Below are 18,992 nucleotides of genomic sequence, written 5' to 3' on the forward strand. Positions count from 1 at the left end.
CTCTGAAAGTGTTTATAATTGTTTTCAAACCTATATTACTGGGATATTACCTTTTGGTGTATATGCTTCCATTAGGTATCATCAGTCAACATAATGTTAATTTCCACAGTTACCCAGATGATACCTAACTATACATTTCTGTTGAGCCAGCTAACCTAGCCAGCCTTTGTTTCATGAAAGCCTGTTTGGCCTCCATTAATCAGTGGATGAGTGACAACTTTTTCAAGTTGAATAAGAATATAACAGATTTACTTTTCTTGGTCCAAAATCAAAGAGAGACCCTTTTTAGTGAGCTCGGGAGCTTGGCTTACTAGACCAGGTCAAGTTAAAAGTCTAGGCGTCAGTTTTATACCCATATTAGTAAAGTGAGACAGAGAGCTTTCTTCCCCCTGAGAAATGTTGCCAAAGTATGTCCATTTTTAACACAACAGGATTTTGAGAAATTCATTCATGCTTTTATCACTTTATTTACCTACAAAGCTATTAATGGTATAGGACATTCATAATATCCCATCAACCACAAAAAGGCCTGAGATCTTCTAACGCTGGTCTCTCCATCATGCCAAACACAAACAGGTAAGATAGTAGTAGTTGTAGTAGTAGTAGTAGTAGTAGTATTACTTGAGATATTTTGCAGAAGAGATTTCAATTTATCAACTCCACTTTTATTGAAGCTCATATGGAATATGAGCCCCATGGTATAACAAAATACTGTTCCAGTCCTGATACTGTAATGTAACCACTAAAAGACTGATGGATCCACATTCAGGATCTTCCATGAACCAAGTAAATCACTCTTAACACAAAATCCAGTCCTCCTCCTGCGTAAAAATGTATTTAAAAGTTGATGTGAAGCTAATATGAAGCTTCAGCCGTCAAAATGAGTCAAATCTTCATCTTCTATGTTTCAACGTTACAGTGTTTTTAGTACCAAAGTTCCTCTTTTTGTTACTATACTTCCACCACAGCTCAACAGGGAAACACTAAGAGGGAATTTGATGCTAAACAGACTGTAAATGTGTCAGATATCACTTGATATGACTAACTCACACTGATGAAGCTCAATAGAAGCTGATCATCTACTTTTAAATGACTGTGTGGACACACTGTGGATTTAGTCCTCCATCACTTCCATTGAAAGCACATTTGAAGGAGATCTTTTAATAGTCAGTATGAACAGGAGGAATGATTACAGAGAGGAAAACCTCTTTACTGTTCATATGGACACATGACTGCTGCTTTAAGACTGACATGAAAATTGTGAACCTGTCCTTTAACTTAACAACAGCAAAAAGGCAAAGCATTTAACAATCCTAATAAAAAATGTCTAGGTATATCTATCCTTATTTATTTCAGAATTATGAATACACATTCATACTTATATCAATATTCTTTAAAAATGTGATTGAATTAGAAAATTAAAGATTAATGCTAACATTTGTGTCCAGCTTTAGTGTGCTTTCCTTTCTAACTTGCAATGGCTGAAGTGTTTTTCCAAGTTGCTCTGTTTGTCAAAGATGGACCTTACTTTTACAGAATCAGTAACCTTCAGATTTGATGGTTGAAGTGATCCAGGAGCCCCCTATGGGATTATGAGTGCTGCTGTTTATACCACCAGTTCTCAGAATCAGAATCATCTTTATTGGCCAAACTATGTTTACCAATACAACGAATTTCACTTAGGTTTAGTGACTCTCAAAGTTCTCAAAACATTTCAAAAAGATCCTCAAGGAATGATTATCTACAGATGAAACAGTTTATATTAACTGTAAACAGGATACAAATAGCACACACAAGGAAAGAGTGTTGAGATAAATATTAAATGGCTAAAACATGACGTTACTTTCTATACATCTAGTAGGTCATTCAGGCATACAGTTAAAGTGGGAGTTAGAGTGGAGGTAAAAGTTGCGCTTCAATTCAGTGACCATTAGAGGACGTAAATACGTCACCGACCAACGCAGAGCACGCAGCGTTAATGAGAGCTGTGGCTGTGCTGCTGTAAACTCTTACCCGACTTTACCACCAGATGGCGCAAAAGTGATTCACTTTTAAATCCTACCCATATTTAGCTTGATAGTCATTGATTTAGTTTTGATACTAAAGATTTAATTTAATACATCTACTAATGTTTTTTCTTTTAGATTATGATAGGCTATTGATATTTCTAAGCTATAGTATACATATGTCCACCCCCCACTAGTCAAAGTAACCAATATCATAACATAGAGTGTGCTGTGTGCATAATTCTTACTTTGAATTTCTTCATAATAATCCTTTCTATCTTTTGTTCTCTAACTTGCAGTTTGTCTTCCTGGTGCAATCATCCATGTAGCACTAGGAGTCTGGGCCATATGAACATTGAGCAGTGCACCTCCACACAGCACGACACCGCCCCGCTGCACGGCAACGCAGCCTGCCAGGGTGGAGTTAAAGCAGAAGCACTGCTGAGAGCGGATAGGGAGGGGAACTAGAAAAAAGTCGCTATTTGGCCTTTTCCCCTAGTTCAAACTTTGCTCTCTATCGGGGAATAATTGAAATACCCACAACATTTTTGGTGATCAAAGTCCGAGAGGCCGCCGGCGGAAGTGGATTCACGCACTCAGGTCAGATTGAAGGTTTTCTAACTTTGAGAAGTTTCCACCGTAGTAGCAAGACGTCCTTGACGTCACCACAGACTCGATGTGGAAACAAGAAAAGTTAGTAAAAGGACTGAGACTCAGGACTGATGATAGAGGGAAACACTTCATACTAGCGTGTATGTGATCAAGTCATTTGTCTGATGTTTAGTATAGATTGGAAGTGACTTGCTGTTAAGTAACAAGCGGACAGCTAAACCTGCATTTCCCTTTTCCCCTCATACCCAACCAACTGTAGCTACATGCTCACTGATCCTGAGAGTCATCAAGACCTCCGCAGGAGAAGTTAGGCCGTCTGGCATTTTGATGAGATGACGGGTGTGTGTGTGTGTGTGTGTGTGTGTCCGTGTGTGTGTGTGAGTGTGTGTGTGTGCGCGCGCGCGCGTGTGTGTGCGTGTGCGCGAGCTTTTGATTGATTGTTCCGTATTTTATTGAGAGCAGTTACCTTTAGTCAGCTTCGCTTTAATTGTACATCTTGAGTAATCTGCCCACACTGGCTCATGACTTTCTATCAGTGTTAGTTCTACTTTAACAAAGCTGAACGTTGGGCGTGTTGAGCAGACAGGCCAGTAGAAACTATAGCCTCCGGGTGTCATTTCTCACACCACTGTGATGTGGCGTGCGACACAGTGGAGGAATTTGCTTGGAGACATGTTTACTTTGTGCAGTAAACTGTTGTCAGAAGGTTTGTATTTGAAAACATGCCAACAACTACAGTAAAGCTCGTATGGAAGGATTCTGTGAGGCCTAATAGCAGTCTGCAGTCAGCACAGCAGGGCAGGGTACTACTGGCAAATGATGGTTTAGTCCTTAGTGTTACATTTTGTCTGCACATTGTTGTGACTACAGCTCATCCATCCTGCTATAACGCTGTAGTCACAATGGAAGATGGAGACGATCTAGAGCTCGTCCCTATAGTTTCCATGTCCTCTGGTTCTGCAGCCACACATGAATGATGGGAAAATGATATGTTGATACAGTTCTTGGAGAATGTTAAGTATAGATCACAGCAGGCCTAATATGCTAATAGTAATTAAGTTTCAGTACAGTGAGCTTAAGTGTGGACTGATGGGTTTACTGAATTCTCTCCTGGTCAGATGCACAGAGGTAAGTCTGCCCTGTGGAGGTTGTAGGCAGCTTTGCATCTCCTGCAGTCATTATGTACAGTAAAGCAGCACATATGTATCGTAAATGATTAGAATGTACTATACAAGGACCTGTGTATGGCATTAACCATCTACACCCACACTATATTCATCACTTTTCTGAGGAATTTGAGTCATTCAAAAAGGTTCAACCACAGGTGGTCAGCAAAAACAAGATTTTCAGATCAAATCAAGTCATAGGTAGAGCACATTCATGCGTCCCTGAGGTTAAACTCTTTCTACACCCACTGTTTTGTACAGTAAATCTAAAATATCGCAATTTAAAATGAATGTTTAACTCATGGAGTAAACATTCTGCATGCTGGTCTGGTGTTGTAAATAAGATGATATGGGGAAAAAAGTCAAAGCAATTGAAGCTGAACACCTGAACCTGACTGAAACATAAAGAACATCTTAACGCAGCTTGAAAATGTAGTTTATGCTGACCTGTACAGATTTACCTCCTCATGTTACAGCAGTATATTAGACTCATTCTCCAGGGTATGTCAGTATGTGATGTTAACAGTTGTAATTATATTTGGTGTTTCTCAGGGAACCTTTTAAAGGCTGAGTCTAAGTCTGGCTGATATTAGCTTATAGCAGATATATCAGAAATGATGTAAGCAGAGTATACAGAGAAAGTTCCAGGACATGTCATTACAGAAATGCCCAAATATGTTGATTATCGTGTTTCCATCCACCTTTTTTTATGAACATCAAGTTGCACATAAACAAAAACTAGAGGGTAAATGCAGAAACTTTGAAGGAAAAAGGTTGAAAGATCGCATAAACGTCTGGAAACAGACTTCCTGCATAAATACATGAAGCATGTAACCTCACTACAATGAAGAGATTAAATACGGCAGCAGACAAAAACTTTGACAACAGTAAACAAACGTCATATTTCCATCATGTTTTCATTTGTGTTTTCTTTTGCAAAATTGTTTAGAAATTCAGTTAAAATGTGTGCGAGTGCTGGCTAGTGTCTCCAACTCCAATTACATAGTTTCTCCACCAGAGGGTGCTGACAAGTTAATTTTACACTTTGTCATGTCCTGCTCACTACTGATCTTGCTCACAGTTCTTAAATAATGACATTTAAGAGATCCATATCAAATCTGTTTATATGGGCTTCCACTTTAAAAAGTTAAGGGTGTTTGAGGACCTTTGCTGCGCGTTGTTCCCAGGCGGGGAGTTCCGGTCCTCTGAAATGAGGCCAACGCGGAATTAACTTAAAACTGCATTCTATCAAAAGGCCACCAGGGGGCGACCGTTTTGGTGTCAAAAGGACTTCCGTCTCTATACAAGTCAATGGAGAATTCACCAACTTCTCACTTGATTTCTAACCTCAGTAAACGTTTTCGAAATGTGTTTATGGTCTCAATCGCTAGTTTAAAGCCTTCTTCAATGCAGTATGATGTTCATTTGTGAAATTTTGGCCTCCCTGATTTTATATGTGACGATAAAGCAGGGTATGCATTAGGGCGTGGCTACGTGGTGATTGACAGGTTGATTGGTTCACAGGTTCAGGAGCGCGGACAGATAGACTGCAGGAAATAGCTGTGAACTTGTTTCACACTGACAGTTTTCTCTGGAGTTTTGTGGTTATAGTCGTAACAGCTAACTTGGTTAGCATCACCAGGTTGCCGGTGTAGACTGTGGTAGATCCAGCCCTCGCAACCTTCCCCGCTCCGTCATCTTGTTACTCCTGATGCTCACATAAGTAGAATCCGTGTTTTTATTTTTCCCGGCATGCACTTGAAATGTTCAAAATGCCGCTGCTCAGATCTGAAACTATTGGCCTCCGAGCAGCAGTCCACAAACCAATGGGTGACGTCACGGATGTTACGTCCATTTCTTATATACATTCTATGGTTGTTCCCCATGTACTTACGAATAAAGGCAAAAACATTTTAAAAAGTCCAAAAATAAATCTAAAAATAAAATAAAAGTTAATGGTGTTAGTTGTCAAAGATAAGGCTTTGTGCCCTCTAGTGGTTCAAATATAAACAGCATGAAATGAGTTTAAACTGGCTGAGAATACTGGCACCAAATAAAGTATATAATAAGGCTCAGCAATAAATCAATATTATATCGATATTTTATAGTTAATGTCTTGGATTTTGAATATGATAATATAGTGATATGGAATAAGTGTCCTTTCTTGTTTTTAAAGGCTGTATTACAGTAAAATGTACTTTCTGAGCTTAACAGACTGTTCTGTCATCTGCCTTTATCCACTTAGTCATTATATCAACATTACTGGTGATTATTTATCAAAAAATTCATTGCGTTAATATTTTGTGAACGCACCGTAGTCATCCTTACAATATTGTCAAATATCCATATCAAGGTATTTGATTCTGCCCATATCACCCAGCCCGAGTATAATTATATTATAATATAATTATAAGATTATGATGAATATTTGTACTTTATTATACCATATACCCACCACATTAGTTTGGTTATGTAGGTGAGGTTTGCAGAGCACATTCATGAGGGGATGTGAATGACCTCAAAATCATTGAAACCTCACTAATCGCACATTGTCTCATCAACAAACACATTTGACTTTGTGGGATAATTATGTAGTCAGTCATAGAATAGTAGAGCTGTGTCATTATACCCTAATGTGGACTTTTCCACAGTCACAATCTTAAGTTTGGATTTTGAGTCATCAACAGGAGACAGCTCTGTCATACAGCTGGACTTGGACAGTAACCTGAACTAGCAGCGTATGGAGTAAAGGCTCTATTGGATAGGTGTCAGTGCGTTGTATCATGGCCCACGCTCACACCAGTTAAGGAGACCTGCTTCTCATTCCAGTGTGCTGCACAGATTGGACTGTAGTGTTTTCACTCAGCCATATTTGGTCAAGGCAACATGTGCTGCCACTCCTCCAGCACAAGAAATCATTTGTTTTAGACTCGAGCCAATTCCCTAGCCTGTGTCAAATGCCTGGGGAGTTCAGTCAGGCCAGTGAGGGCCCTCCACAGATAAAAGCAGTTGCTGGTTCATTTTAAACATCATACTGAGCTGTGAGGACAGTTTGTAGAGATTAAATAGGTTTTGATGTTTGCACTGATTATTTTACTCATTGGTAGATTTAAAGTGTTATTCATTTCCAAAGTAAAGTTTGAACTGAGACTAGCTGAAGCTGTTAGAGAATATGTGCTCTTTGAAACCTAATAGTAGAATCTAATAGTCACATTCTTGCTTTTTCATTTTGGACTCTGTGTGAACCTTGTAGTAGTGCCATTCTCAGGACGGTGTTGGTTTTGCACACACATTATCTACATTATCTCAGAAATGTGCTGTTTATATTTATGGTCCCCAGAGGAACATTGCTACTGACTTTGGTGACCCGCTTTCCTTTCCTCTCATGTGAGAGGACCAAGATCTTCTCTCAAAATGTTTATGAACTCATGATCACACACTCTCCAGACCATCTGTATCTATGGTGTTCAATATGTGAGCTGTCTTAGGCCAAATACTTCTTAGGTCAATCACCCCACTGGGTCCAGGTCAAGTACCAACTACCAACAGCTTGATGCTGAAGACAATGTGGAAGTACTTTAAATGACCAGTGTGTGAGATTTTGGTGGTATCTAGCAGGAGGTTGCAGATTGCAATCAACGGAAATGACAAGATCTAGGGTTAAGCCCAGAGCACCCAGAAGAATTGAATTTTACTGCACTGCAAAAAATTAGTAGTAGTAGTAGTAGTGGTAGTGATTTATTTTGATCCTTATTAACAATTTTCCAAAAACAATGCACATATAAAATGTATAAATAATAATGAATTAGATCAAAAGGAAAAAAAAACATTAATTTTTAATTGCATTTCACTCAGTAACTATGCCTCAACTGAATTATGAGTATGATACCTATCCTATTAGCAAAGTGCTCGGTATTCCCGGTAAGCTAGCGTTGGGTCTGAGGTAGCGGGATGTGTATATAAAGTGTGAAAGACTTCACCCTGTACTCCTTATTTGGAAGGTCCTGGCTCCAAATGAAAAAGATGGTGCCAACCATCACCTGCAACTCTGGGCTTCAAATCGTGGATGTAAATTATAACTGAATATGGTGCCACTGCACAGACTTGCTGCCAGGTTTGCCCAGTGGACATTCCAAACCACCAAAAAGCAATACACTTTTTTGGTTCATGTGCCAAACGAGCAATTCTCATATGATTGAATAGGCACCATCTTTGAGTCCAGTATCCATTTCATATAATGCATCCATGCTACACTCAAACAGGGCTTCAAACTGTGGGTGACATCACACGGGTCGTGTTGTATTGCTGCGGGTGCCTGGTCTGTGTAGTTTAGTATTTTAATACTTTACATTAGCGTAGAGGAGACTTTGAAATATTGAGATATATATCGTGTATCACAATATAGCCTAAAAATGTGTCAGTATTGTTTATAGGCCATATTGCCCAGCCCAGGTCTGACATGTTGGGCACACATGCTTACCACAGGAAAACCAACCAAAGTCAAAAATTACACTTTCACTCCTATGGCAGCAAGGCTGTAAGAATAGGTTCATCATCAGTGTTGATATCCCATTTTGTCATATTATGAGGCTGTCAGGGCCTGCAGGGTTTTACACTTTTATTCTTGTCTCCTCCAGAATACCTGACTTTGTGCATGAGAATATAATATGGATGTGTCTGATGTATGATGTGAAGAGCTGCAGCTCAGCTGTTCTGGACTTGTTCTCAGTGTTCTGGGTTTATTTGTTCACACAGAAAAGACTTGTGGTGTATTTCCTTTTGAAAACACACTGCAGTGCATTGTCTTTAAGTACCAAGTGGGATTTCTTTGATGACTTGTAGACAGCAGCTGTTTGTCTGCACACAAGCAGGGCCACAGTGCTACAGCAGTGATTTCCTCCCTGTCTTTTGTAGGACACAAAGCTAAGAGAATAGCACCACTTGATAGTAAAATGGAACTGCTGAGTAGTCACTTTCAGACAGTCAGCAGAGACATGCAGTACAGTATGTGCTTCAGAAGGTCTGAGGAGGGGATAGAGTTGCTCCACCATTCTTTTAAGTCTCTCTTATCAACCGATCACCAAGAATGTTCTTCAACTGTTTTAGTCCACACTGCATATACAACATAGCATGTCATACTCCAATGTTCATTTATCAAACTCTGGGCTGTTTTAACTCTAATATTACTAAACTTGGAAAGGACAAGGACAGGCATTTTGACAACGTAATAACATGTGGGCTGAGCAAAGAATGTGTAGAGACGTGTCAAACAAGGGTGTAATTTAGTGGGAATGGGGGGACTTGCCCTCTAGCCAAGCTTCTGTACCAGCAGTGTGTAATCAGGAGCTGCAACCATTAGTCTGATTTTGGCAACTATTTTCATCCATTAGTCGTCTCAGCTTTCAAGTGAAAATACCAAACATGATGGTTTCCGCTCCTCAAATTTGACACCTAGTTGTCTTTACAGTCAATTGAATATCTTCATGTTTTGACTGACGGTTTATCTATTAACATAACACTACTAGACATTTGTATTGGGCATGTTTAAAAGTTCTGATGTGGTATGTGGTATAGTACAGGTGATTTATCCATTAACTGAGAAAATAATGAATTAATGAATAAATAATAAGTGTTTCAGAGTCTGGTTTTCCATGGAGAAGACTAAGAAGAACAGCAAATTATTAATGATATAATGACTGACAGACCTCTGATCTGTATACCCTCAGTCTGATGAAAAGGTAAACATTGCATGAGATTTACAAATACAGTGTATGTATGGTCTATGTAATGCTTATCAGTTCAGATTTCCTTATTTAAAAAAAATGAGAAAAGAGAAATGTAGATTTCTTTCAGGCATGCACCTAGTCGGCAAAAAAAGTACTATAACCATTACTTGGCAAATATGCGACTGTGGACCAACTATTTTATAAGTTAAAGACATTTAATAGTGTAAAACTGTCCCTGAAAATTTCAAGCATTCAGTAAAAACAGTACAAAAGTAATGACTTATGCAACTTTGTGATATTTTAGCAACACTATTTTTTGGCAGGACATGCCTCCATATCTCAGAAAGTAAAGAAGATAAGATCCAGCTTAAGTTTAGCACACTAGTGTACAGACTACAGTGACATTATTTACATCAAGTATGAAGCAGATGGAGGATGGGTTAGGGTTAGGGTTAGGGTCTGTCTGGAGGCCTCTGTTGATTTCACATATGTGAAATCTATATAGTGTGTTCTCACCTGCCTTGTTTTTGGTTCACTTCCTTGTAGTTCAAAAAAGTCTCAAATTGTAGATGAGATGTTATCTTCCCTCTGCCACAGAATTTCTATGTCTCCACATTCCTGTACTCTGCTGGGACTGGCTGCATTTAGTTCTTGCACTGGCTGCCAGTGACATAAGGCTGAATAAAGCCTCTCTTCTTTTTTTTCTCTCCCTCTGTCTCTCTGCTCTGATGCTGGTATTCCAGAAGGAATGCAGAGTTGAATTCCTCTGCAGGGCTGGAGGCAACACAGCAGCTATACAGTGTGGGGCTCGTGTTGCCCTGCTAAATACAGACCACTACCTCATTTAAAGTATACAGACCTGGACCCAGCTGTGAATATGTGTGTAGTAGCGTGTGTCATCCATGGTGGATGAAGTGTTCATCTTCTTCACTCAAGGTAGTATAAGTAGTAATACCAAAATGAACTATGCACACTCACAGTGACATCACTTCACCTCTTTATTCGATTGATCTTACAGTAGACAATAAACAGGATATATGGGATGGATTACATGCAAAGAAGAGATGTGGTTGAAAAGTTGTGGTTATGTTGTAGAGATTTGCCAGCACTGTTTTTGCTGCATACTGTAATTAAACATCTAGATTGTATCAATACCACCAACCATTTCTATTACAGTCATTACTGTGATTATTGTGCTTTTCAGAGGACATTATGAACCAGGACTTTGTATGCTAACATTAGACTTCAGCCATTAGACTTTAACTTTCTATCCAGATCACACACTGCTGCTGTTTGTTAGCAGTGATGTAGAGGAGCTGTGCAAAGTAGGGTTGGTCCGATGGACGATGCCATCGTCCATCGGCGACACATCGCCGGCACATCGCCGATGTGGTGTCCATCGCCGATGTGGTGTCCATCGCCGATGTGCTGGCGATGTGCCGCCGCCCCCCCCCAGCCTGCGCGGCAGTCTCCCGCATATTGATAGCGTCTCTATGACGCTCGCAAATTAGACGTATTCTCCCGGAATCTGGAGTGAACGAGCAAGAGCGCGCACTAGAGTGACAGTGCGTGTGTGTTTGTGTGACTATAAATGCAGCGCGTGCGAGAGCAAAGCTCTGTTTGCCGCTTATTAGATGGATTTTGCAGCGGAGAGGATCCTCTCCTCTCCATGATGTTAGTGACAACACCACCTACTCTGGCTGAATTTTGCGACGGAGGCTGTAAAATGCTGTCAAATCAATTTATTAAATAATGCAGTTAACTTTTTAAAGTAAAATGACTGCAGACTATTTATCTTAATTGCCTTATGTTTCATATTGTTCTCAGTGTACTAAGGACACCAGTGAATGGTTTGGCACACAGTGAACTGAAGTAAGAGACTGAAAATAGAGCCTCCTTTTCTATTCATTTCATTGACATTCAGTTTTGAATTGATTCTGAATCAAATCAACACTCAGGGATTGTGATGGTATTGAATTGGGAGATAAGCAAACCATCCCTACAGAATAAACCTTTATTTTTCATGTTTTTGTTCCATCTGGGTATGTAGTTTAACTCCCTTTGGACACTTCCATCTGTCAGATTATGATGTCAGTGTGACGACCCCATCAGGTCCTTTTCACAGTGTCATAGCAAGGTAAACACAGCTGCATCTAATAACATTAACAAACATGACAGGTAGTGAGCAGTGTAATAATGAAGTACCATCAGTATGTTGTCATTGTCCCACCTTCATCAGGGAGTCTGTATTTATTCTGACGAGCTGCAGCTGTGTCTACTCTGCTGTGGGAATACTCACATGTGTGAAAAGACTCTGGCGGCAGGTCACCAAATGTTACTTTCATACAGTATGTAAGACGTGTTATAACTACATGTATTACATCAGCAACATTTCATGATAAGGCTGAGCAAAGCATGCTTCCTTTTTCCATGAACATGCTCAACTAGGAAAGTAAAAAATGACAGCTGTAGTGTTTTAGTGAATCTGCTGTCATGTAGAGATCCTTCTCTACATGACAGCAGATATGACAATGGAGCTGATACCGTCTGGTTTATCTGAGGTGAACATGGTGCAGGGTGTGCAGGCAGTGAGGCTGCAGCCTGCTGCTGCAGTAGGGCTGTCTGTGAACTGTCACACAGGATGTGAGTGAGGGTTGGTCACATATGATTCAGAGCTGTCTGTTATTCTGCAACACTGTGAACTTGTGGTGAACTATTCTTTGCCACTGCTTATTTTAGTTGTGCCACTCTGCTTCACTGTCAACACCTCAATACTTCTACTACCGATCAGAGAGCTCTTCTTTTACTCATCATCTGATCATACTAAACCGAAAATAAATGTATCCCTCCAGCAGCTGTCATCTTTAGTCATATTTCTCCATGATGCAGAATAAAGGTTATTACTCTTTTAGAGTAATGCTGGATGCAACATTTTATGGTTTAGTGGTTTTAATACTTGAGCCAAGGATTTCTTCTAGTAACTTGCTATGTTTTATATTGAAAACATGCAGTTAAACTGTGTCAACAAACTGATTCAGATTGTGGATGAAGTTCATGACACACACTGAATAAATGCTGGCATGATAAATACTGCTTTGATTTGCTACCTATTTCACTGTTGAGTAGCTGCTGCTAGCATTTGGATCAGCTCCACCCTCTCGTCCAAATATGGTCACTTCTGGCTCCAAAAATCCAAGATGGCAACAGACAAAATGCATACTTGAGGCTTCAGAATGGGAGTCCACAAACCAGTGGGTGATGTCACAGTGGTTGCATCCATTATTTTTTACAGTCTATGCCTTGGTACCAAGCTAAAACAGTAAGAGTCCTGGAGCAAGGGAGAGCAGCAACTGCCAATCACAGCTGTCATCAAGACATGGACTTAGTATTTCTAGAGAGAATTTTGTTTAATGGGAGTCAGTTGGTGCATGCAGTGGCTGTAGGTTGTATTGCAGTTTAAACTACAAGTTAATACATTTTTCTAATCAATATATCATTTATTTTGTATGAAATATTGTGTTTTGGCACAAAGCACAGTTCAAATGTTCTGACTTTTCTGTAATTCCTGTTTGCTCCATGCTGCATGTAGACCTACTGTACCTGACATGAGCTGAACATCTCTACCAGCTCATAATGTCTTCTATGCAGTATTTCAGAGTTTCATCATATGTTATTTCCTTGAGCAAAATAAATAAATAATATTTTTCATGGTGACCAGATGGCAGTGTACTCAACATATACACTGTTATGGGTCTAGAGTATGACATGCAGTACTTATCAGTGCTGGAGAGCCACTCTGGAAGTAAAATGTGTTGTTCTGGCACATTAAGATAAGTTATTGTTCTATTCCTCTGGTTGTTGGACAGTTCAGCTGACACTAGAAAAACAGAATCTGCTCAGGCCTTAAGGACATGAGATAAAGGCTGAGATGTATCTGACTGCTGAAGATAGAATGTCTGGCTCTAGGGCGACAGTTGACATGACTGACATGAAAGTGGAATGGAAATTTTACACAGGAAGTCAGTTAAGAAAGCTGCTAGAAGCCAGTATTTGATGCCTAACGTATATATGTACGTTAGGATGTTCTGACTTGCCATATAGCAGGAACAGCTCAGGAACACTTTCATGATGATGCTGGTCCATTTAAAGGAATGCTCCAATTTATTACAACTAAGATTTTCTTTTTGTCTCTTTGTCAGTACATTGCACTCACTAAGGTTACATAAAGAGATGTGATATTGTTTAAATATGGGGATAATGGCGCATATTTTTAAAAAGTGTCTACTGGAAGGCAATCATAGTGTGAGCTGAGTGCAACACTAATATCATTGTGTGAAGCGAGTGTCAGTTTCGGAAAGTCACACAAATGGACACAGAGGCCAGACTGTGTCAGCCTCCAGGTTCTGACCCCCCGTGTTCTTGTCTAATATGCAGACAGCGTGGAAGATGATTTCTGAGAGACTGAAGTTGGAGCCCTGTCATATGGGTTGATGTGGGTATTGATATTTTGATATATCCTATATTAACAGGGATTAAAGTTCTCCATCGCTACGACAGATTTCCGTCAATTGGACTGCAAAAAGGCCAGATATGAGATCAATGCAGATCCAATGAGTATGTGCTATTTAAATGTACATGGCAGTGACATTATTCTGGTTTTGGTTGGTTCAATCAATGTAAGAAAGCAAAGTCTTAATGAGAGATCTTCTTTATGGCTATGATGATGATCTCTGTATTAGAGAGTAAGTTAATTAAATCCACCCAAAAAACAAGTGGTTATTTGATTTTCTATTTAAAATACAAGATTTTAAATTGAAATTCAAGCCGTTTTTCATTTTCCTGGTCAAATGGTGATGAGCAGAAATTTTAAAATGGTTTGATTTTCTTTTCATATTTAGAATAATAAAAGATAAAATCACTGGCAAACAGAAACAAAAAATGACCAGTTTTACCATATTCTGAGACTAGAGGTTGTCATCAAGGCAAGAGCTCAATAAATATAAATAAATAAAAAAATCCTCTCCCTGTCACTGCAACTATGATGGACCGTTTGAGTTTTTATAATGTTAATAACTATTTTCTGAAGCCCATAAGGTGCTAAATTAAAACAGACCGCAGTATGCCTTATTATTGCCTGTAAGCTTTTCCATTTCATTTAGAAAACAGCAGCAAGTTTTCTCAGCTGTTTCCACCTTGTTTTACCTTCAATCCTAGGAAGGGACCATAAAAGGGTGTCTATGAAAAGGTAGATGGTGAACAGCTTATGACTTGGCTGGAAAATACATTTCAGTCAAAAGATTTTTTTTTGCTTTAATCCCTGTATTATTGCACTGTGTCATGTGATAAGTAACAAGAAACAGAAGTGTCGAAGATATTAAGGTCATTAGAAACACTGCATAAGCTGTTTTCACATGTGAACTCCAGACAATGTTCAGACCTGATTCATTGCCCTGTCACACATGTAGCACATGTCAGATGCGTTCTCACCGACTGGAAATATTCTGTTTGCCTTAAACAAGGGATGGTGTCTGCAAAAAGTATGCTGCAGTTGTCTTTTGGTGTTTTTAACAAATAAAACAGCTTATTTTTTGCGAGAAACCACAGGAAGTCCTGCTTCGCTAGCTTCACAGTGCAGCATTTAGGCCCTGTCCGACAGTGCAGCTTAGCTGGTCTGCTGCTTTTATCCAGCACCATCAACATGATAGACACATCATCAACACGCCTACCTGCTCTGGTAAAATTCACTCATGATCTTAACTGGACATTACACAGTGTGGAGTTCCCCAGGGGAGTTGCTTGGGTCCTTTGCTCTATTCTATTTTTACCAATGACATGCCTCTTGTTCTGAGTAAAGCCAGTTTAGCTATGTTTGCTGATGATTCTACAGTCTATATGTCATCAAGCAGTGTGGAAGAGTTAAATGTTCTCCTTCAAAATGAAATGAAACTTATTTCAGATTGGGTAGATAATAACAATTTAGTTTTGAATGTGTCTAAGACCTAATGTATTGTTTTTGGATCAATGTATGCACTAAGGGAGAAGAAGCAGTTATTCATCTCTATCAAGGGCAGCTGTAAAGAACAGGTCAATGAGGCTAAACTTCTAGGGGTCACCCTTGATAGTAAACTATCATGGCAGAATCACATAGATAAAATTGTTGGGAAAATGGGGAGAGGAATATCTGTCATGAGAAGATGCTTTTTCTTACGCCAAGTACCACATTGCAGGTTATTCAAGCTTTAATACAGTCTCATCTAGATTATTGCTCAGCTATCTGGTCTAGTGCAGCTAATAAAGAGCTGTATAAGCTTCAGTTAGTACAAAATAGAGCAGCCGGTGTTCAATAAGAAAGAGTACAGACCAAATGCATGCTGATCTTGCCTGGTTGAAGGTGAAGATAGATTAAGACGCAGTCTTTTAACATTATTCTAGAATATATGTGTTTTTTAAACAACCAACCTGCCTGTACTCAAGAATGATGTTTTCTGGGAACAGACATGATCATGAAACAAGACAGGTGATGAGGGGTCATGTCACAATTCCTAAACCTAGAACAAATGCCTTGAAAAAAACTGTTATGTATAGAGTCATTTTTCAGCGGAATAAGTTGCCATACTTTATTATTCAAGCTGCACGTAAAGAAAGTTGTAAAAAGCATCTAAAAAGGTTATTCTTGGGTAGAGGCCGGCAAATGATTTAATATGTATCATTGTTTTTTTTTGTTTGTTTGTTGTTTCTATAGTGTAGGTTATTGTGTACAGTCATCTGTGTGTGTGTGTGTGTGTGGATACCAATGATGTTAGCTGGTTTTAGTGGAATTGTGGATCCAAATAAACTAAACACAGACTGTACCCGTGAGCTGGCAGGGTAAACTCTGTTTAATGTCCAGTCCAACTGATTTGGACATTTGCATTCACACATACATACATACAGCTCCTCCAGCTAATGTTTCAATAACTTCAGGGTTGCAGTGCATGTGTAAAAGGAGCCATAGCATGTTTAGTTCATTAATTATTATGTGAAGGATCCAAATGTTCACCAATGAATATTTACTGACATATTATCTGACTTTGTAACTCTTACATAACAGTGTCCTGACATTAAACTTCATGAAATATTGCTACAGTAGTTTCTGACTGCAGATATACAAATATCCAAACTAAAGGAATACTTTCATAGAATATGATGTACAATGCCCACACAGCAGACACCAACGCTACTGTAAGTTTTCAAACCTTATTAATAAAGCAATCATTTCCTAAATGATCACAAGCACATTTATTAGAGACCACAATCTGGTATCAGTCATGCTCTACTGGGTTCATTCAGGTGTCCCTGTGTGTCAGCAGCAGTGGAACACCTGAATGACTTGCAGCTCCATGACCCCATGATGAAAGCTTTTCACTGAGTGATAATGTTATAGATATTTGTTATGATAGGATATGTTTGATAAAAATAAATGGAACGTACTGTTTGTATTTGGTCATTTTCACATAAACCTTTGGGAGCTCCCTCTGTGCTCTCAGAGCTGAAGTGGCCTGTTACACTGTTACCAGCTTGGCTTTGTTGCCATTTGAGTGAATTGAATTATGTATGTAAAAAACAACAACAACGTAATATAGGTTGATTTGTAATGTTCTGATTACACTTTCAAATATTGTAAGTGTTGGCCTCAGTCAGGCTGCAGTATATGGAACACAGTATGTCCCAAAGTCATAAACCTGTTATACAACATGCTTATTTAATTCTTCTGATCAACAGAATATCAAATAACATCACAATGTTCTTCATGTTTAGTCAGCCTGTATTGCCATTCTGTATTGTTGTTGAGTGTATTCCTGTCTGTGATGGACTCCTGTGCACTCTTCCTCATTTCTCAGTAAATGCAGTAATTACTGTTGTGACTCAGCACTTCCTCTTTCAGTCGGGGTGGAGTGGGAGGCATTCACAATACTTTTTCTGATATATGCACACTTTGTGTTTTCTCTCAGTCTTTGACTTGATACTAATCAAACTGGAAGAGTGGAAGGTCTCAGTAACCTTTCTGGCCTTTGTGCTTTAATACTTCTAATAGTTTTTAATAATAAAATTGTGGACAACTGTTGAAGAACATCGAGTGGGACGCTTTTGAGGCACCTGTAATGTAGAGAGCTGGATGATGAGTCATTTCTTATCATTCCTCGAGCCAAACAAACTGTCCTTACATTCAGTGCAGACAGGATACACTGCTCCCAGCTGAATCATAGCTGGAAGCATGCAGATGGCTGAAATGCCCTTTTATGGCAGTGCAGGGCTTTTAAAACAGGAAATGACATCAGGACATCTGAGTAGGATCTTGCAAGAACCCTGTCATTCCAGAGTAGAGGATGATCCAAGTTTGTCTGGAAATGAAGCCACTGACACTGGACCCCCACCCCCAACTAAAATAGCAGACTGAATAATGATGTTATTTGGTGTGTGACAGACTGATGAGAGCCATTAAACAAAATCACCAGCAGAGAGAAGCTAGTAGCACAACTGAGTATCAGCATGTTGAGCTGAATGACAGCAGCCTGAGAGATGTGTAAGATACAGCCAGAGGTCCTCAAGTTGCTGCAACATGTTGCTGTAACATGTTGCTGCACATATTTCAAATAACTGACTGCTAATTACTTTGGTTTGTAGTAGAGGTTCTGAACCGGAGCATTGTCTGCAGTGGAAGATGGTCTTTGGACAAGTTAGTGAATATCATTCAATTTGTCTTGGTTGAGCGACTTTATTAATTATATTTTCAAATAGAGAATTAAAGGCATCACAAGCTTCAGTGCAACAGAACAGATGAGAGAAAGAAGTGTCACTTTGCATTGATTATGCGTTGCATTATAGATTTTGATTTCAAACGAAACCATTTAACTTGGTAGCCTACATACACACAGTTTAGTGTGCACTCCTACTCTAGTAATTATGGTATTGTAAAGACACTCATAGAGCTTAGCCCATGCTGCAATAATTCCTGTAGTAGCAGTCCAGCTGAACTAAAAAGGTGGATGGCTTGACTGCTTGGTGGAATCCTGGCATGAATGTCTGCCGCTGCTTAAGTTACATGTCAGAGCCACAACTTGTTGTTTTTACACTTTGTTTTATCTGTGTATAATGTGTAGTTATTGAGCTGGTAGTTGGATTGTGATATTTTTAGACAGGCTAGCTGTTTCCATCTGTTGTTCTGTTGAGCTAGGCCAAGTATCCTCTGGTTGTAGCTTCATATTTAACACAGAGATGTGAGAGATGGTAGAGTGGTATAGATCTTCTCATCGAAGTCTTGCAAAGAAAGTTAATAATGTTTGACTATTCCTTTGAGTGATGATAGAGATTTTTGAATTGCAGTTCTAGAATCTATGATGGTCTCCTACAGTGTTTTAATAAGATTAGTGGTCATTTTTGTTGCAGTGATACTGTGTATCACAGTTGCGAACTCTTGACTGTGGGGATTGAGAGATCCAGAG

The 18,992-nt window shown here is 39.2% G+C and overlaps 1 protein-coding gene across 2 annotated transcripts in view; it reads left to right on the forward strand.

Moving 5' to 3' along the window:
• Positions 1-2,410: 2,410 nt before the first annotated feature.
• tln1 (talin 1) overlaps positions 2,411-18,992 on the forward strand; it is a 75,968-nt gene continuing 59,386 nt past the window's right edge. For both annotated transcript variants that reach the window (XM_062434058.1, XM_062434059.1), the window contains exon 1: positions 2,411-2,606. The gene's annotated coding sequence lies outside the window, so the exon portion shown is untranslated. The remainder of the gene's footprint in view (positions 2,607-18,992) is intronic.

This window comes from Scomber scombrus, chromosome 15, assembly GCF_963691925.1.
Source record: "Scomber scombrus chromosome 15, fScoSco1.1, whole genome shotgun sequence".
Lineage (NCBI taxonomy): Eukaryota > Metazoa > Chordata > Actinopteri > Scombriformes > Scombridae > Scomber > Scomber scombrus.